This window comes from Procambarus clarkii, chromosome 43 (genome assembly GCF_040958095.1).
Source record: "Procambarus clarkii isolate CNS0578487 chromosome 43, FALCON_Pclarkii_2.0, whole genome shotgun sequence".
Classification (NCBI taxonomy): Eukaryota; Metazoa; Arthropoda; class Malacostraca; order Decapoda; family Cambaridae; genus Procambarus; species Procambarus clarkii.
Window position 1 is genome coordinate 21,912,303 of NC_091192.1, and position 18,283 is coordinate 21,930,585.

General features: G+C 42.6%; 1 protein-coding gene across 4 annotated transcripts in view; it reads right to left on the minus strand.

Annotated features, from left to right (window-relative positions):
- Nucleotides 1–18,283, minus strand: part of LOC138349741 (solute carrier organic anion transporter family member 74D-like) — a 507,981-nt gene that overhangs the window by 386,913 nt on the left and 102,785 nt on the right. For 3 of the 4 annotated variants that reach the window (XM_069300089.1, XM_069300092.1, XM_069300091.1), the window contains exon 2: nt 3,166–3,202. The exons of the other annotated variant lie outside the window; for it this stretch is intronic. The gene's annotated coding sequence lies outside the window, so the exon portion shown is untranslated. The remainder of the gene's footprint in view (nt 1–3,165; nt 3,203–18,283) is intronic. 4 annotated transcript variants of the gene reach the window in all.

Sequence of the window (18,283 nt, forward strand, 5' to 3'; positions counted from 1 at the left end):
GCCAGCGATTTGGGCGGAGTTCGAGCCCCGGACAGGGAGAGTCGACGGGACACCCGTGGTTACACCTTTTCCCCCGGTAGTTACTCGAGTAACTGTATACTTGGAGTCATCATATCATCACTAGTTCCACCCAATGAAAGTGTCAAACTATTATACCAATACTCTTACTTCAAAATGTCCCCTTGGTGCAAGGAAACAATGCTTGGCGATGCCCGATACCGCAAGGTTCAAATGCCTGCCCCGCTTATAAAGAATTTGTCTTTCATTGTGGGAACCTGGAGTTGAGTCCTTCTGGCACGCAGATCATCTGCTTGCATCCCCTCAGTGTTGCATCTTGTCAACACCGGCGCTCATCGAATGTGTTATATTTTATACATTATAATCCTTAACAAATTACTAAATACTCTGATAAACAGTGGTTCACAAAATCCACGTATTCTATGAATCAGCTGGTTAGGTGAGGTGAGGTTGCTTAAATTCGTGCTTTTTGGGTTAGGTTAGGTTGCTTAAATTCTTGCATTTTGGGTTACGTTAGGTTAGGTTGCTTAAATTCTTGCTTTTTGGGTTACGTTAGGTTAGGTTGCTTAAATTCTTGCTTTTTGGGTTACGGTAGGTGTTTTGTATATTAGACGCTGTGGGAAAATCAAGAGAACGGGCTGCACAATAATGCTCTCTATAAACGCGACTATCACCACGTGCCTCTTCCTGGCACTCCTCCACGCCACGACCAAAATGATAAACGTCCGGAGTGGGAATAAAAGATGACGTTGACCCGCCACCAGAGCACTGCCAACCTGAATTCAAATCTTGGCGCCACTCGTGGCTACGCGTCGTTGAGATTTCCAGATACGCATCACGTTATGTCCTCTGGAGCGTCGTTACGCATCATCTGCGTCCCTCTCTGAAGTAATAGTTCAACTCCTCTTAAAACAGCGTCGCATTTTGACGTATACTCTAAGGCCAAAAATCGTCGTACTAGAAAATGGCAGCGGCTCAAGAAATTGACATACTGTCCCGTTTTCTGTTTTGGGTCCTCTGGTAGGTTAGGATAAGGGGCACTGTAGTACGACAGTTTCTTGACGTTGGGAAACCTTTGGAGGACGAGGTGAATAGTTGGCCTGACGCACGTAGCCCCAAGCCACCAGAGGGCAGAACTAAGACTACGTGGAGACTAACTACTGCCCCGGCCCAAACACAACTGGTTATCTTCTTATCTTGAGATGATTTCGGGGCTTTTAGTGTCCCCGCGGCCCGGTCCTCGACCAGGCCTCCACCCCAAGGAAGCAGCCCGTGACAGCTGACTAACACCCAGGTACCTATTTTACTGCTAGGTAACAGGGGCATAGGGTGAAAGAAACTCTGCCCATTGTTTCTCGCCGGCGCCTGGGATCGAACCCGGGACCACAGGATCACAAGTCCAGTGTGCTGTCCGCTCGGCCCCCTGGAATCCTGTATTGTCGGTACAAAATCTCGCTAGCTGCTTCCACTGTCTCCTGTCACTTAGTGAACCACCAGTATCCATTCCTTAGGCCAGGCTTCCACCAAAATTCAAATCGTGAGATCGTTAACTGGAGCTAACCTTACCTTACCTCAAGGTAAGGTAAGGTATTCCGTACATCAACTATCTTATGAAGAATCAGAACAAAGTCAACTCTTGACACCGCAAAGTTCACCAGATATCTTAGTTTCATGACGGCATAACTGAGATTGGATTACCGCTAAAGTGTATGATTGCCATCAAACAGTTATGTACAATTTATTATAAATATATATTTTGAAAGGGGATTTAAAGCCAAGGCTTTTCCAGTGAGAGGTCGAGTAATTATCCACTCAGCCAAGAGATCTCTCATAGCTGGAGCACACTGGGGAGATGCCTAGTGTTAAGACCACGCTGCTTATAATATATATAGGCATATATAAAGATATCCACCACAGCAACATCCTACTGATAACAACACAAAAATTTTATATTAAAGTTAGCCCTATACATATAGAACATGGGTATACTCTATTCTATATTGGCAACAAAGGCGAACCTGTGATGGGAATTAATTTGGTTATGCTATATTTGCCAGAGCACACACAAAGTTGTGTTGGTGACTTGTATTATGAGTCGGTTTAAACTTTCTAAAATTATTATAAATATGATTTTTATTTTATTTGGAGACGTACGCGCCATGAGCAACATAAACTTACGGCACAGCAAACTCTGTAGAGCTGTAATCAAACGACGCAGTCATTAAGTAATCACCGGTGTGAGCCTTCGACACAGCAAACTCAGAGTTTGGCTTGAGATTACTACACAAAATAACTCAGTAGCAACGTAAGCTTCTGCTACTAAGCTGTAAGCTGACAATCCACTAAAACCGCCAGTTGTGCCAGCTACCGAGTAAATTATTCATGTGTGAGAGCACAAGACACCACGAATGTTTTGACTGTCGATTATTGTTTAAGATTCGCTATTTGAAACAAAATGTTCCAAGTAGCACGGGCTATGGTGAGCCCGTAGTGGACTGTCGATTACTTTGAGGCGACAGAGAGTCTTCAGCTGTTGTCATCTTATACTCTCTTAAGAAATCTTCTAATGATGTGGGCTTCAAACACAAGCAATCTCTCTCTCTAGTGTCACGTGCTGATGGTAATACGATTATGTTGCAACATAATCCTTGTTGACCAGACCACACACTAGAAGTTGAAGGGACGACGACGTTTCGGTCCGTCCTAGACCATTCTCAAGTCATTCTCTATCGATTGAGAATGGTCCAGGACGGACCGAAACGTCGTCGTCCCTTCAACTTCTAGTGTGTGGTCTGGTCAACATACTTCAGCCGCGTTATTGTGACTCATCGCCTGAACATAATCCTTGCTCAGCACTGCAAGGCTTAAGTCACAACATGGCTCTCAAGCACTTTGTTTAAGGTCGCTAACCTCTGCTGTATAATGAATTAATGGCACGGTTAACCACACCTTTATGGCCCTAAGACACGCCGCACTAATGACCATTACAGTTACTACAGCTAAAACAGTCAATAAAAGTGTGAGACATATGTCTTGTGGGTTTTAAAGGGAAAGGGGGGGGGGGTTAAATCACCTAAATTTAAAGCGCAAAATGTATTGTTTGAAGAGAGCCCAGAGTCACATGTGGAAGTATTAACAGTGACTTACCTTAAATATATGCCTGTGTTTCCCTGGGAGCCGTCACCTGCAAGTACACAGTTAAATGTGTTAACAAAATAATTATTTTTTGTTAATTTTTGACCAGACCACACACTAGAAGGTGAAGGGACGACACCTTCGTCCCTTCACCATCTAGTGTGTGGTCTGGTCAACTTACTTTAGCCACGTTATTGTGACTCATCGCCTGCACTTGTATATTTTTATTTATCAAGGATTCGAGGGATATATATACACCAATTTGTGTAGGCTGCTTCTTAATATACATTGAGAGTATACATTATGTACCTCTGTAACTCTTTATACCACCGCCCACGGGATGGGTATGGGGTGCATAATAAAGAAAGAAATTAAATTGAACTGCTGACCTTAATTAATAACCCCACCATTAACTCCATCAAGATTGACTCCATTAATTGACCTTAAGACTAACACCAAAACAATAATTTAGTCACAAAATATACACAGAGTGTGTATTCGTTTAAATATAAATTGAAACGTATATTTCACTAAATACTTAAAGAGTTGTATTTATTAGAGTCAATAAAGTGCAGTTCGAGCGTATCTGTACAGTGATACAATACTGGTTTGACTCTGTACTAGATTGGATCTGAATCTGTATAATTAGAATTAGAAGGCTTTATTCGTAACAATATAAACAACTGTTATAAATTCGGGTTGACACAGGCGCATAGGTATAAATCAAACATATATTTTTTAAGGAAATGCCAAAGGAGCTTTTTAAGGACTGCCAAAAGAAAGTCCCCTGCATGGGGAGCCTGCACAGCTGCGAGTCGTGCACGATCACTGGGGGGGAGTGTTGCTGCCTCCAGCAGAGCTGTGGCTTCTTTGTCTTAGCTTCTCATTGCCCTGACTCTCCACGACTCGCCTCGTTCAGCACAGTCTCCCCACTTAATTTATGTTCACCGTGCCGAAGGAATTCGCACTATCATCCGGCGCCTAATTGAATTCCGGAGCTTACACGGTGCTTCCCTGCATGTTGCTGGAGCTCGAAGTTCCGCCATGCATACGAACTCTTCTCCCCTTGCTCACCGGGGATACACCACGTCCCCCTTTACGTTTTTTTTGGATGTCCCAACCCCCCCCTATCTTCATTCCCGGTGGTGTTCCATGGCCCCCTTGTTTCTCGGAGGATGTCCCATGCTGCCCTTGACTCTCAGGGGATGTCCCATGCCCCCCTTGACTCTCAGGGGATGTCCCATGCTGCCCTTGACTCTTAGGGGATGTCCCATGCCCCCCTTGACTCTCAGGGGATGTCCCATGCCCCCCTTGACTCTCAGGGGATGTCCCATGCCCCCCTTGACTCTCAGGGGATGTCCCATGCTGCCCTTGACTCTTAGGGGATGTCCCATGCTCCCCTTGACTCTCAGGGGATGTCCCATGCTCACCTTGACTCTCAGGGGATGTCCCATGCTGCCCTTGACTCTCAGGGGATGTCCCATGTTGTCCTTGACTCTCAGGGGATGTCCCATGTTGTCCTTGACTCTCAGGGGATGTCCCATGTTGTCCTTGACTCTCAGGGGATGTCCTATGCTCACCATGTCTCTCAGGGGATGTCCCATGCCCACCTTGACTCTCAGGGGATGTCCCACGTCACCCTTACCCCCAGGGATATCCCGCTGCTCTCACTCTTCACGATGTCCCCACACAGGGAGGCAGGAACTGAGTGTGGAAGACGAGGATACAGCCAGCTGATGGTGATTACAGGGTGGAGCAGAAAGAGGCGTCATAAATACTCCAGCTGGCCAAAAATACATGATGTGCCATACGGTATAAGAGCTTCCATGCTCCCTGTGGTGACCCCAAGGCTCCAGGAGGGGGGGGGGTTACTGTACCACTACTGGATCGTGAGATACTTAACAGCACCTCACGGTACCAAGGTAGGTATCAATGTCGACAAATACAATATATGGTTTACCTCGCTGGTGTAGTTTGAAGCCCCACTAGTCTTTACAATTAAATATATGCGATTGAATTGCTTGAACTTTAGTGCTGTTTGAAAAAAAACATACTATAGCGGGATGTTCACTTATTCTGTGAGTGGACATTCCGCCACTGTGACAGTATTGGGCAGCGCCACTCATCCTGTGAGTGGACACACCGCCACTGTGACAGTATTGGGCAGCGCCACTCATCCTGTGAGTGGACACACCGCCACTGTGACAGTATTGGGCAGCGCCACTCATCCTGTGAGTGGACACACCGCCATAGTGACAGTATTGGGCAGCGTCACTCATCCTGTGAGTGGACACACCGCCATAGTGACAGTATTGGGCAGTGTCATTTAACCTGTCAGTGGACATAGGGAGGGAGGCCATTCGGAGAAAGAAGGGCGTGTCAGTTAAGCTCCCCTCGGCTGACAGTTGAGCTGTTTGACTTAATTAATAGCATTATAATATGTAAATAAACACGTGGAGTGCTGAGTGGCACTTATACGTGGCTTCTGAACCCCAGCGTCCCAGCACACACCTGGGTGAAGTTATATAGATATGATAATACATATATATTTTAATCAATGATATATAACATCTAAGATAATTAAAACGGTGATTATTGCAAGAAGCAATGTGACTGACACCAAGATCATTGATAAATGATAATAAATTTAGCTAATATATTGTTTACACTATCAGCAACTGTTACAATACCTTAAACTAACACCAAGTTATCTTAATAAAATTTGTTTACTGTAAGACTACGAGTATTCACAAACCTATCTTAGGTGGACCACAGATCCTTCCGTCTCTCTCTCTCTCTCTCTCTCTCTCTCTCTCTCTCTCTCTCTCTCTCTCTCTCCCTCTCTCTTCCATTTAGATATTCTGACTACGTAGTTCTATAACGTTTTTAAAGTCTGTGATTAAAGAGAGTTAGGTGATTTTCGAAGGAATATTAGGTAGTTCATTATATGACAGTCTCCCCGCCATCCCTGAAGTGGAGGAGCAGTTTAGACTGGTTCAGGACACGAGTGGGAGTGTCAGCTTCGCTCTGAACCTTAGGTGGTGCTAAGCACTTTCTCTCACGTTCCGTGCGATATAAATAGAAGAAGAGCAGCGAGAGAGGCGGAGATAATACTGGAATATAAAGACTTTTCATAGTCGAATTTAAAAGATAACGCCATTTGATTGACAGTTGAGAGGCGGGACCAAAGAGACAAAGCTCAACCCCCGCATGCACAAATAGGTGAGTACTAATGTTAATTGGGGTTTTCGGGTTAATTGTTCACTTGCAAATTCGCAGACGATACAATGCAAAGATAGAATTTGAACACAGCAAAGCAGAAAGAGCAAAGGCCCCATTCACGTGGTTCCATAGCCACGTCAGGAGGAAAGCAAGAGTAAAGGAATTGATGTTCGAATTATAATTATGATACGTGTTTCCTCAGAGCATGATTGGGAGGTGTGTGAGCAACTCAACGGGCGATTCGAGGAGATCTTCACAACAGAGCAAGGGGAAGTGACCCAACTGACACGGGTGGCATCCCACCAAGCAACACTGAAGAACTCTGAGATTGCCAGAGATTAATTAGTGATTAATTATTGTGTTCATCATCCGATGGAGCTGATCACGGCGTTAACAGGTTATCAACCAGTACACTAAGACTGAAATCAGATGTTTGTAAGGTCCACAGGGTATATTATATATATATATATATATATATATATATATATATATATATATATATATATATATATATATATATATATATATAATTAACAGCAAGTAGATGAACTACCAGAACTTGGAAAGGCAGCTAATGTAGAGCCGCTACACAACATGAGAGCCAAGCAAGAGGCGCTAAACTACAGAACAGTATCTCTTACATATCCCATGCAAAATGCTGCCAAAGACTATGGCAGAGGCTAGCAGATCATATGGAGATAAAAGGGGATTAACAACGCAGCAACAGCATTTCAGGGACACCAAATCTTGCCTAACAAACTTAAACAGATTTCTATAACCAAACAACAGAGATCTGATAAGACGTGGGGTAGACTGCACATATGTAAACAGTCGGAGAGCCCTAGACACTGTATCCAGCATGAGACTTGTGTACAAACTGAAGATATAGACAGGAGTGAGAGGCAAGGTGCTCCAGTAAACAAGGAAGCCTCTGAGTAACCAAAGGTAAAAAGTTACAGTAAGGACGAAGTTAAAGAGTGACAAAGTGTTATCAGCAATGAAAGGGGGGATCCCAAAGGGGGGATTAGTACTATGGCCTATCTTGTCCCTTATCTGTGTATGTATCCACACATCCATCCCCACTCCCCCTCTCCATACACCGACCTCTATCTCCATACACCTTTTCCTCAATACGCCCCTCTCTTAAAACACCCTCCAGGCTCCCCTTTACCGCTATACATCCCTGATTTTATACACCACCCTCCTCCACACACACACACACACACACACACACACACACACACACACACACACACACACACATACACACACACGAGAACAAGGGAAAGAGAGAGAGACAGAAAGAGAAAGAGCAGACAGATAAACACACAGGAAAGGACTGAGACCCACAGGGACAAACAGGCAGAGACAGAAGCAGTCAGATAAACAGAGAAGAGAGAGAGAGAGAGAGAGAGAGAGAGAGAGAGAGAGAGAGAGAGAGAGAGAGAGAGAGAGAGAGAGAGAGAGAGAGAGAGAGACATAGTACATACATGCACCATTTCACCACCATTTCCTTCATGTAACCAAAAAAACATGTTTGAAGCATTCAACCAGTCAAACTGGTAACTGGCTTAAGTGAAACGAACTCTTACAAAACAATGTATTTTCACCACATAAAACTCAATCCAAACAGGAGTCTGCAACACGCGCCGTTTGGCAACAAACACCACAGGAAACCAACTATTCTGATTTTATTATAAAAAAAAAACATAAAAACTAATATGGTGAACCCTAAACTGAAATACCAAACAAAACAATTTGCAAACGCACAAAGAATTTAGAAAAAAAAAGAATAGCAAAACTTCCATATACATTTTCACATTAGTAATTCAAAAAAAGTGGTTGAACTAATATTTCTGGAATGTACAAATTCGCCTTTCATCTCTGCTATACTTTAGGCTTCAATTTTCAAATGTTTTCCCGGAACTCTGAGAGAACACACACACACACACACACACACACACACACACACACACACACACACACACACACACACACACACACACACACACACACAGCTCGGGTACAAAATTATCCTCTGGTCGTGACTCCAAAATATTATATATTAACTTTTGGTTTAGAGGCCCAGCATATAGTGTATACAGCAGAGAGAGAGAGAGAGAGAGAGAGAGAGAGAGAGAGAGAGAGAGAGAGAGAGAGAGAGAGAGAGAGAGAGAGAGAGAGAGAGAGAGAGAGAGAGAGAGAAAGAGAAAAGAGAGAGAGAGAGAGAGAGACAGGGCGAGGAAGGGATGATTCCAATCCTTCCTTTGTCAAGCTCCATATATGATTACACATCAATAACAAGTACTCTACCGTAAGACCAGACAACGGTCACTCACCTGGTCACTCATGCCTCTGGCGCCATCTGCCGTAACAATGAGACGCAGTGTTGTTTGCAAATTAGGAACGAATGTAGTCATCACCTGCCTTTAAGTGGGCAGAACAATCAATTGACCAAACTTGCCTATCTGATCTCGATGTGAGGAATTCAAACTTTTTGTTAACTAATGACACAAGAGGTTGGAACCTCGTTTATTCATTATGGGGGTATGGTTGTGACCCCGTTAACATGAAGTGCTGTAAGTTTAACACTATACACGACGGTGACTGTCCTATATATATATATATATATATATATATATATATATATATATATATATATATATATATATATATAAATATATATATTATTAAATATGACCGAAAAAGTAAGATTAATAATTCTAACACGAATTTTCTCAATCTTTCGTACATTACGCTTCACTGTTGGAGGTAAATCAAAAATCACTTCTCCAAAATTCATTTTTATTTCTAGTCTGACGCGACACGGGCGCGTTTCGTAAAACTTATTACATTTTCAAAGACTTCACAAATACACAACTGATTAGAACGTATCTCTGATTTTATATCTACATTTGAGTGAGGTGGGAAGGGTGATGTGGCATTAACACAAGACAGAACAGGAGGGGATATTAATAGGGTATTAAAAGTATCAACACAAGACAGAACAGAAACAATGGGTATTGAATAGAAGTGTTTGTAGAAAGCCTATTGGTCCATATTTCTTGATGCTTCTATATTGGAGCGGAGTCTTGAGGTGGGTAGAATATAGTTGTGCAATAATTGGCTGTTGATTGCTGGTGTTGACTTCTTGATGTGTAGTGCCTCGCAAACGTCAAGCCGCCTGCTATCGCTGTATCTATCGATGATTTCTGTGTTGTTTACTAGGATTTCTCTGGCGATGGTTTGGTTATGGGAAGAGATTATATGTTCCTTAATGGAGCCCTGTTGCTTATGCATCGTTAAACGCCTAGAAAGAGATGTTGTTGTCTTGCCTATATACTGGGTTTTTTGGAGCTTACAGTCCCCAAGTGGGCATTTGAAGTGGGAACTCCAGCAGTGAAGCGTAATGTACGAAAGATTGAGAAAATTCGTGTTAGAATTATTAATCTTACTTTTTCGGTCATATTTAATAATATATATATATATATATATATATATATATATATATATATATATATATATATATATATATATATATATATATGTATCTTATCACAATCAATATATAATTATGCAAATAACTGTTAATCTGCTTTAGTCAAAAAGGCCATCTGGGAGAAGGGGGGGAGGGGGAGATGATGTATAAAGATTACAACTCATCCAGATTAGATGAGGATGATTAGATGAGTACTTCGAGCAGTTCAATTGGTCAAAGGTGTACTCTCGGACCTCCTTCTAAAAAAAAAGTTAATTTTGTTCTATTAATAAATAAATAAATAAATAAATAAATAAATAAATAAATAAATAAATAAATAAATAAATAAATGTTTATTCAGGTAAGGTACATACATACAAGAGGTTTTACAAAAATTGATAGATTTATAGATAGAGCTAGTACATACAATGCCTAAAGCCACTATTACGCAAAGCGTTTCGGGCAGGTTGTAATTGTAATTAACAGTAATAATTTGTGATAATTAATTGTAATAGAGTCAGGGAATTAATAATAATTAATTATTATTATTACAATTATAATTCATGAATTAATTGTAATAGAGTCAGGGAAATCTCTATTACAATTCATGAATTAATTGTAATAGAGTCAGGGAAATAATAATAAAGAGCTAAAAATTAAATTTAAACATCCAATGGCTAAGACAGGCCGTGTATTAGGGCCTAAGATTGCTTGGACAGGTTCTTTACATGATCCATTAATAGAATCAACTCCCCCCCCCCTGCCCGAAATGCTATGCATACTAGTGGTTTTACAAGAATGTAAAAACCTCAATGCTATGTACTCTCATAAACCCAATGTACGTTCTTGTATATATATATATATATATATATATATATATATATATATATATATATATATATATATATATATATATATATATATATATATATATATATATGTCGTACCTAGTAGCCAGAACGCACTTCTCAGCCTACTATGCAAGGCCCGATTTGCCTAATAAGCCAAGTTTTCATGAATTAATTGTTTTTCGACTACCTAACCTACCTAACCTAACCTAACCTAACTTTTTCGGCTACCTAACCAAACCTAACCTATAAAGATAGGTTAGGTTAGGTTAGGTTAGGTTAGGTAGGGTTGGTTAGGTTCGGTCATATATCTACGTTAATTTTAACTCCAATAAAAAAATTGACCTCATACATAATGAAATGGGTTAGCTTTATCATTTCATAAGAAAAAAATTAGAAAAAAATATTAATTCAGGAAAAATTGGCTTATTAGGCAAATCGGGCCTTGCATAGTAGGCCAAAAACTGAGTTCTGGCTACTAGGTACGACATATATATATATATATATATATATATATATATATATATATATATATATATATATATATATATATATATATACATATATATATATATATATATATATATATATATATATATATATATATATATATATATATATATATTATTAAATATGACGGAAAAAGTAAGATTAATAATTCTAACACGAATTTTCTCAATCTTTCGTACATTTCTTTTCACTGTTGGAGGTAAATAAAAAATCAATTCTCCAAAATTCATTTTTATTTCTAGTCTGACGCGACACGAGCGCGTTTCGTAAAACTTATTACATTTTCAAAGACTTTAGTTCACAAATACACAACTGAATAGAACTTACGCATCTCCGATTTTATATCTACATTTGAGTGAGGTGGAAGGGGTGATGTGGCATTAACACAAGACAGAACAAGAGGTGGCATTAATAGGGTATTAATTTCATCAACACAAGACAGAACAAGAGGTGGCATTAATAGGGTATTAATTTCATCAACACAAGACAGAACACGAAACAATGGGTATTGAATAGAAGTGTTTGTAGAAAGCCTATTGGTCCATATTTCTTGATGCTTCTATATTGGAGCGGAGTCTTGAGGTGGGTAGAATATAGTTGTGCAATAATTGGCTGTTGATTGCTGGTATTGACTTCCTGATGTGTAGTGCCTCGCAAACGTCAAGCCGCCTGCTATCGCTGTATCTATCGATGATTTCTGTGTTGTTTACTAGGATTTCTCTGGCGATGGTTTGGTTGTGGGAAGAGATTATATGTTCCTTAATGGAGCCCTGTTGCTTATGCATCGTTAAACGCCTAGAAAGAGATGTTGTTGTCTTGCCTATATACTGGGTTTTTTGGAGCTTACAGTCCCCAAGTGGGCATTTGAAGGCATAGACGACGTTAGTCTCTTTTAAAGCGTTCTGTTTTGTGTCTGGAGAGTTTCTCATGAGTAGGCTGGCCGTTTTTCTGGTTTTATAGTAAATCGTCAGTTGTATCCTCTGATTTTTGTCTGTAGGGATAACGTTTCTATTAACAATATCTTTCAGGACCCTTTCCTCCGTTTTATGAGCTGTGGAAAAGAAGCTCTCAGCCACAGCTCAGAATGGAAGCAAGTCGACGAAGAACTCTGTAGGGTAAGGCAGGTCCTAGTCAATAACGGCTTCTCCAATGGTTTCGTCGAAGACATCATAAGGAAAGTGAAAAGCCATGCAACCTCTGAAGAGACAACTAACACAACACCTATACCCCCTATTAGACTATTTTACAGGAACTTCTTTTCCACAGCTCATAAAACGGAGGAAAGGGTCCTGAAAGATATTGTTAATAGAATCGTTATCCCTACAGACAAAAATCAGAGGATACAACTGACGATTTACTATAAAACCAGAAAAACGGCCAGCCTACTCATGAGAAACTCTCCAGACACAAAACAGAACGCTTTAAAAGAGACTAACGTCGTCTATGCCTTCAAATGCCCACTTGGGGACTGTAAGCTCCAAAAAACCCAGTATATAGGCAAGACAACAACATCTCTTTCTAGACGTTTAACGATGCATAAGCAACAGGGCTCCATTAAGGAACATATAATCTCTTCCCACAACCAAACCATCGCCAGAGAAATCCTAGTAAACAACACAGAAATCATCGATAGATACAGCGATAACAGGCGGCTTGACGTTTGCGAGGCACTACACATCAAGAAGTCAATACCAGCAATCAACAGCCAATTATTGCACAACTATATTCTACCCACCTCAAGACTCCGCTCCAATATAGAAGCATCAAGAAATATGGACCAATAGGCTTTCTACAAACACTTCTATTCAATACCCATTGTTTCGTGTTCTGTCTTGTGTTGATGAAATTAATACCCTATTAATGCCACCTCTTGTTCTGTCTTGTGTTGATGAAATTAATACCCTATTAATGCCACCTCTTGTTCTGTCTTGTGTTAATGCCACATCACCCCTTCCACCTCACTCAAATGTAGATATAAAATCGGAGATGCGTAAGTTCTATTCAGTTGTGTATTTGTGAATTAAAGTCTTTGAAAATGTAATAAGTTTTACGAAACGCGCTCGTGTCGCGTCAGACTAGAAATAAAAATGAATTCTGGAGAATTGATTTTTGATTTACCTCCAACAGTGAAAAGAAATGTACGAAAGATTGAGAAAATTCGTGTTAGAATTATTAATCTTACTTTTTCGGTCATATTTAATAATATATGTCTACAGGAAAGACTGCTACCAAAATATACTAATATATATATATATAATAAAAATGCCATTTGGGGTTAGTCACTAGTAGAAAACGGGAACTTTTTTGGAGTGGCCAACTATGATATTAGTACGTGTGAGCAACATGTTGGTATGGTTACTATTATTTTGGGAAGATGTGTTGACAGATTATGATGGACGGAGAAATTGGTTTTGTTGTCACTTCCCGACTGTCAGGGCCAGGATCCATCAAGCATTTACACAGCCCCTTGCGAAGCCTGTACATCTTTCCTTTGTTTACATTTATAAACAATATGCGAGCTTCTAAACTTCACAACCCAGGGTTATTGTTGTTTATAATCAACGGCGTAGTGCTTCGGAGCTCAGCAACTGTTTAATAAATGTAAAAACAAAAGCAAGACTGAAGAAAGATGTACGGGTTTCGTAAGTGGTTGGGTAAATGTTTGGTGAATCCTGGTCATGTTAGGATAACCGCAAACTGTCCTCGACTCAAGTCCATTACATCCAGCGGTCGACCCCACAGACGCATTCATAAACTTTAACATGCTGTTCATTCAAAACGGGAATTTTCTCAAATATAAAATAATATTATAATATATTAGCATATTGTGCATATTTAGGCATAGGTTAGGTTAGGTGTTTAAGTTCTGTTAGCGATTATTTGTATTTGTAGTACGTGGGTGAAGCATTTACAGCGTTGTGGTTCGAACAAAAGTCGTCAGTGAAGCACTTGTTCCGGAAGTGTTCGGACGTCATCAGTTGTGAGTCGTGTGTAAACCATATTTCATTCATAAACAGGGGGTTTGGCGGGTGCATGGAATCACTTTTGGGTCTTTGTTTGGAGGACGGGCTGGGAACCGAGGTGTGGCCAAGCCCGTGGGCGTGGGGCACGGGTGCCCAGGAGGCCATCCACTGCCCCCGGTCCACGCCCGGGACGCCGGCCACATCGCGCAGTCGTCCAACACAGCGGGGCGGTGGCCACGTGCTCCAAGATCCACCCGCCAAACTTCCCGGTTAATGAGTGAGAAAACATTTTGAGAGAGAGAGAGAGAGAGAGAGAGAGAGAGAGAGAGAGAGAGAGAGAGAGAGAGAGAGAGAGAGAGAGAGAGAGAGAGAGCTGTTGGCTATGCCTCTCATATGCCTCTACTAATTCTGCCTAGCTCAAGGAATTTGACCCTCTGGAAGAAGGCAGATGTTGTTCCATTTCACTAAACGACGAGCCGCTCAGCGGTTGGTAACTACAGACCTGTGTCACTGCTACATTACTGGTCAAATTCTCGAAATATTAATGTTTCAAGAAATTATATAATTTTTTTTACTATCCTACTATTGGGAGCCGGTCGGCCGAGCGGACAGCACGCTGGACTTATGATCCTGTGGTTCTGGGTTCGATCCCAGGCGCCGGCGAGAAACAATGGGCAGAGTTTCTTTCACCCTATGCCCCTGTTACCTAGCAGTAAAATAGGTACCTGGGTGTTAGTCAGCTGTCACGGGCTGCTTCCTGGGGGTGGAGGCCTGGTCGAGGACCGGGCCGCGGGGACACTAAAAAGCCCCGAAATCATCTCAAGATAATCTCTCAAGAATCCTCGGTTAATATGTGATCGACAGTATGGTTTTAGAAAAGGTCGATCTGCTGCTGATCTCTTGGTAAAGCTCTCCACAGTGTGGCATCAGTCACTGGATGAGTCCAAGATCAGCTGTGTTGTTGCTCCAGACACAGCAGGAGCCTGTGGTCGGGTCTGGCACTCTGGATTAGCAGTGAAGCTTCAAGCACTAGGCATCTCAGGCGCCATCTCAGAGTTAATAAAAGACTACCTTCAAGAACGGACTCTACGGGTAGTACTCAATGGAGAAGAATCCGAGAGCCACTCAATTGGTGCCAGCGTTCCACAGGGTAGTGTGCTTGGCCCTCTGCTGTGGTATATTCATTTCAACAAGCTAGTTGACCAGACCACACACTAGAAGGTGAAGAGACGACGATGTTTCGGTCCGTCCTGGACCATTCTCAAGTCGATTGACAATCGACTTGAGAATGGTCCAGGACGGACCGAAACATCGTCGTCTTTTCACCTTCTAGTGTGTGGTCTGGTCAACAGGTAATAATGACAATTAGACTGCATATTACAAATCAGACAGGCTTGCAAATGGGCGACAATGACCTAGAGCTCAGAGATGAAATTGACATATTGGGCATGAAGTTTGACTCTTCTGTGACAATGAAGAGCCATATGTGCTTAACCTAGCCCAAAAGGTGCTCACGCAACATACAGCCCATCACACACCTTGACAGCAGTGGATCAAAAACCTTTTATGAAGCACAAGTTCGCTCTCATCTTGAGAGCGATTTTTATAGCGAACAACTTGGGCTAGATGATAGAGCGACGGCCTTGCTTCATACGGGTCGTCGTTCAATCCCCCGACCGTCTAAGTGAATGGGCACCATTCCTTTTCTTCGTCCTATCTTAAATCTATATCCTGATCCCTTCCAAGTGTTATATATTCTTAATTGCTTGGTGCTTTTCCCCAGATAGTTCCTTAACCATTCCCATCTTGAGCAATATACTCACCTAGTTGTGCTTGCGGGGGTTGAGCTCTGGCTCTTTGGTCCCGCCTCTCAACCGTCAATCAACAGGTGTACAGATTCCTGACCCTATTGGGCTCTATCATATCTACACTTGAAACTGTGTATGGAGTCTGCCTCCACCACATCACTTCCTAATGCATTCCATTTGTCAACCACTCTGACACTAAAAAAGTTCTTTCTAATATCTCTGTGGCTCATTTGGGCGCTCAGTTTCCACCTGTGTCCACTTGTGCGTGTGCCCCTTGTGTTAAATAGCCTGTCTTTATCTACCCTATCAATTCCCTTGAGAATCTTGAATGTGGTGATCATGTCCCCCCTAACTCTTCTATCTTCCAGCGAAGTGAGGTTTAATTCCCGTAGTCTCTCCTCGTAGCTCATACCTCTCAGCTCGGGTACTAGTCTGGTGGCAAACCTTTGAACCTTTTCCAGTTTAGTCTTATCCTTGACTAGATATGGACTCCATGCTGGGGCTGCATACTTCAGGATTGGCCTGGCATATGTGGTATACAAAGTTCTGAATGATTCTTTACACAAATTTCTGAATGCCGTTCGTATGTTGGCCAGCCTGGCATATGCCGCTGATGTTATCCGCTTGATATGTGCTGCAGGAGACAGGTCTGGCGTGATATCAACTCCCAAGTCTTTTTCTTTCTCTGACTCCTGTGTGTGTGTGTGTGTGTGTGTGTGTGTGTGTGTGTGTGTGTGTGTATGTGTGTGTGTGTGTGTGTGTGTGTGTGTGTGTGTGTGTGTGTGTGTGTGTGTGTGTTGTGTGCGCACATGAGAGCGTATACGTGCGTGCGCGAGTGCTCACAGTGATAGGTTTGAACCTGTACCTTAGTATGTATCAGCAAGGAAAATATGTAAATACATTCACCCACAATATGTGAGCAATAACTTGAAGAGAAGCACGCGGCCAGTCAAGACCACAGACGCGCCCGTACGTGTGCAAGCGTTGCCACGGCGACCAAAACCTGAGGCTGGCTGTTGGCTGGCTGGCTGCTGGCTGGCTGGCTGCTGGCTGGCTGCTGCCTGGGTGGACGTCCTTGATGTTACACAGCCGAGGTGTGAAGGCGATGAGGTATGAGGCTCTCGCTCACAGTGTGCAACCGGTGAAAGGTGAGGCTGGCGGGATGGGCACCCAGGATGCTGTGCAGATCTCACAGCTAGGATCTGTGGTGGGAAGCTGGCACCCAGGATGCTGGGCAGATCTCACAGCTAGGATCTGTGGTGGGAAGCTGGCACCCAGGATGCTGGGCAGATCTCACAGCTAGGATCTGTGGTGGGAGGCTGGCACCCAGGATGCTGGGCAGATCTCACAGCTAGGATCTGTGGTGGGAGGCTGGCACCCAGGATGCTGGGCAGATCTCACAGCTAGGATCTGTGGTGGGAAGCTGGCACCCAGGATGCTGGGCAGATCTCACAGCTAGGATCTGTGGTGGGAGGCTGGCACCCAGGATGCTGGGCAGATCTCACAGCTAGGATCTGTGGTGGGAGGCTGGCACCCAGGATGCTGGGCAGATCTCACAGCTAGGATCTGTGGTGGGAGGCTGGCACCCAGGATGCTGTACAGATCTCACAGCTAAGATCCACAGTTAGCATCACCAGCACTAACTTCCTTGCCTCTTGGCGTTCATAATTTAAACACCGTTAAATATTCGAAAACATGAATGCCAAGCATTTGCAAAAGAAACATCAATTCACGAGAAGCCAACATGTCGAAAAATGACAAACGACAATGGTTCATCAACACGAACTTTCAAAGTTTAATTACTTGGACGTGTTCAACACAAAAGCACCAGCAGCGAAAATACACAATAGTCATGAACTTAATCATACGGATATTAACAATAGTATGAGCCAATAAAAGTTGTCTCATATGGACCAATAGGAGCTGCTTCGTATGGACCAAAAGAAGCTGCCTCGTATGGACCAATAGGAGCTGCCTCATATGGTCAATAGCAGCTGCCTCGTATGGACCAATAGGAGCTGCCTCGTATGGACCAATAGCAGCTGCCTCGTATGGACCAATAGCAGCTGCCTCGTATGGACCAATAGCAGCTGCCTCGTATGGACCAATAGCAGCTGCCTCGTATGGACCAATAGCAGCTGCCTCGTATGGACCAATAGCAGCTGCCTCGTATGGACCAATAGCAGCTGCCTCGTATGGACCAATAGCAGCTGCCTCGTATGGACCAATAGCAGCTGCCTCGTATGGACCAATAGCAGCTGCCTCGTATGGACCAATAGCAGCTGCCTCGTATGGACCAAT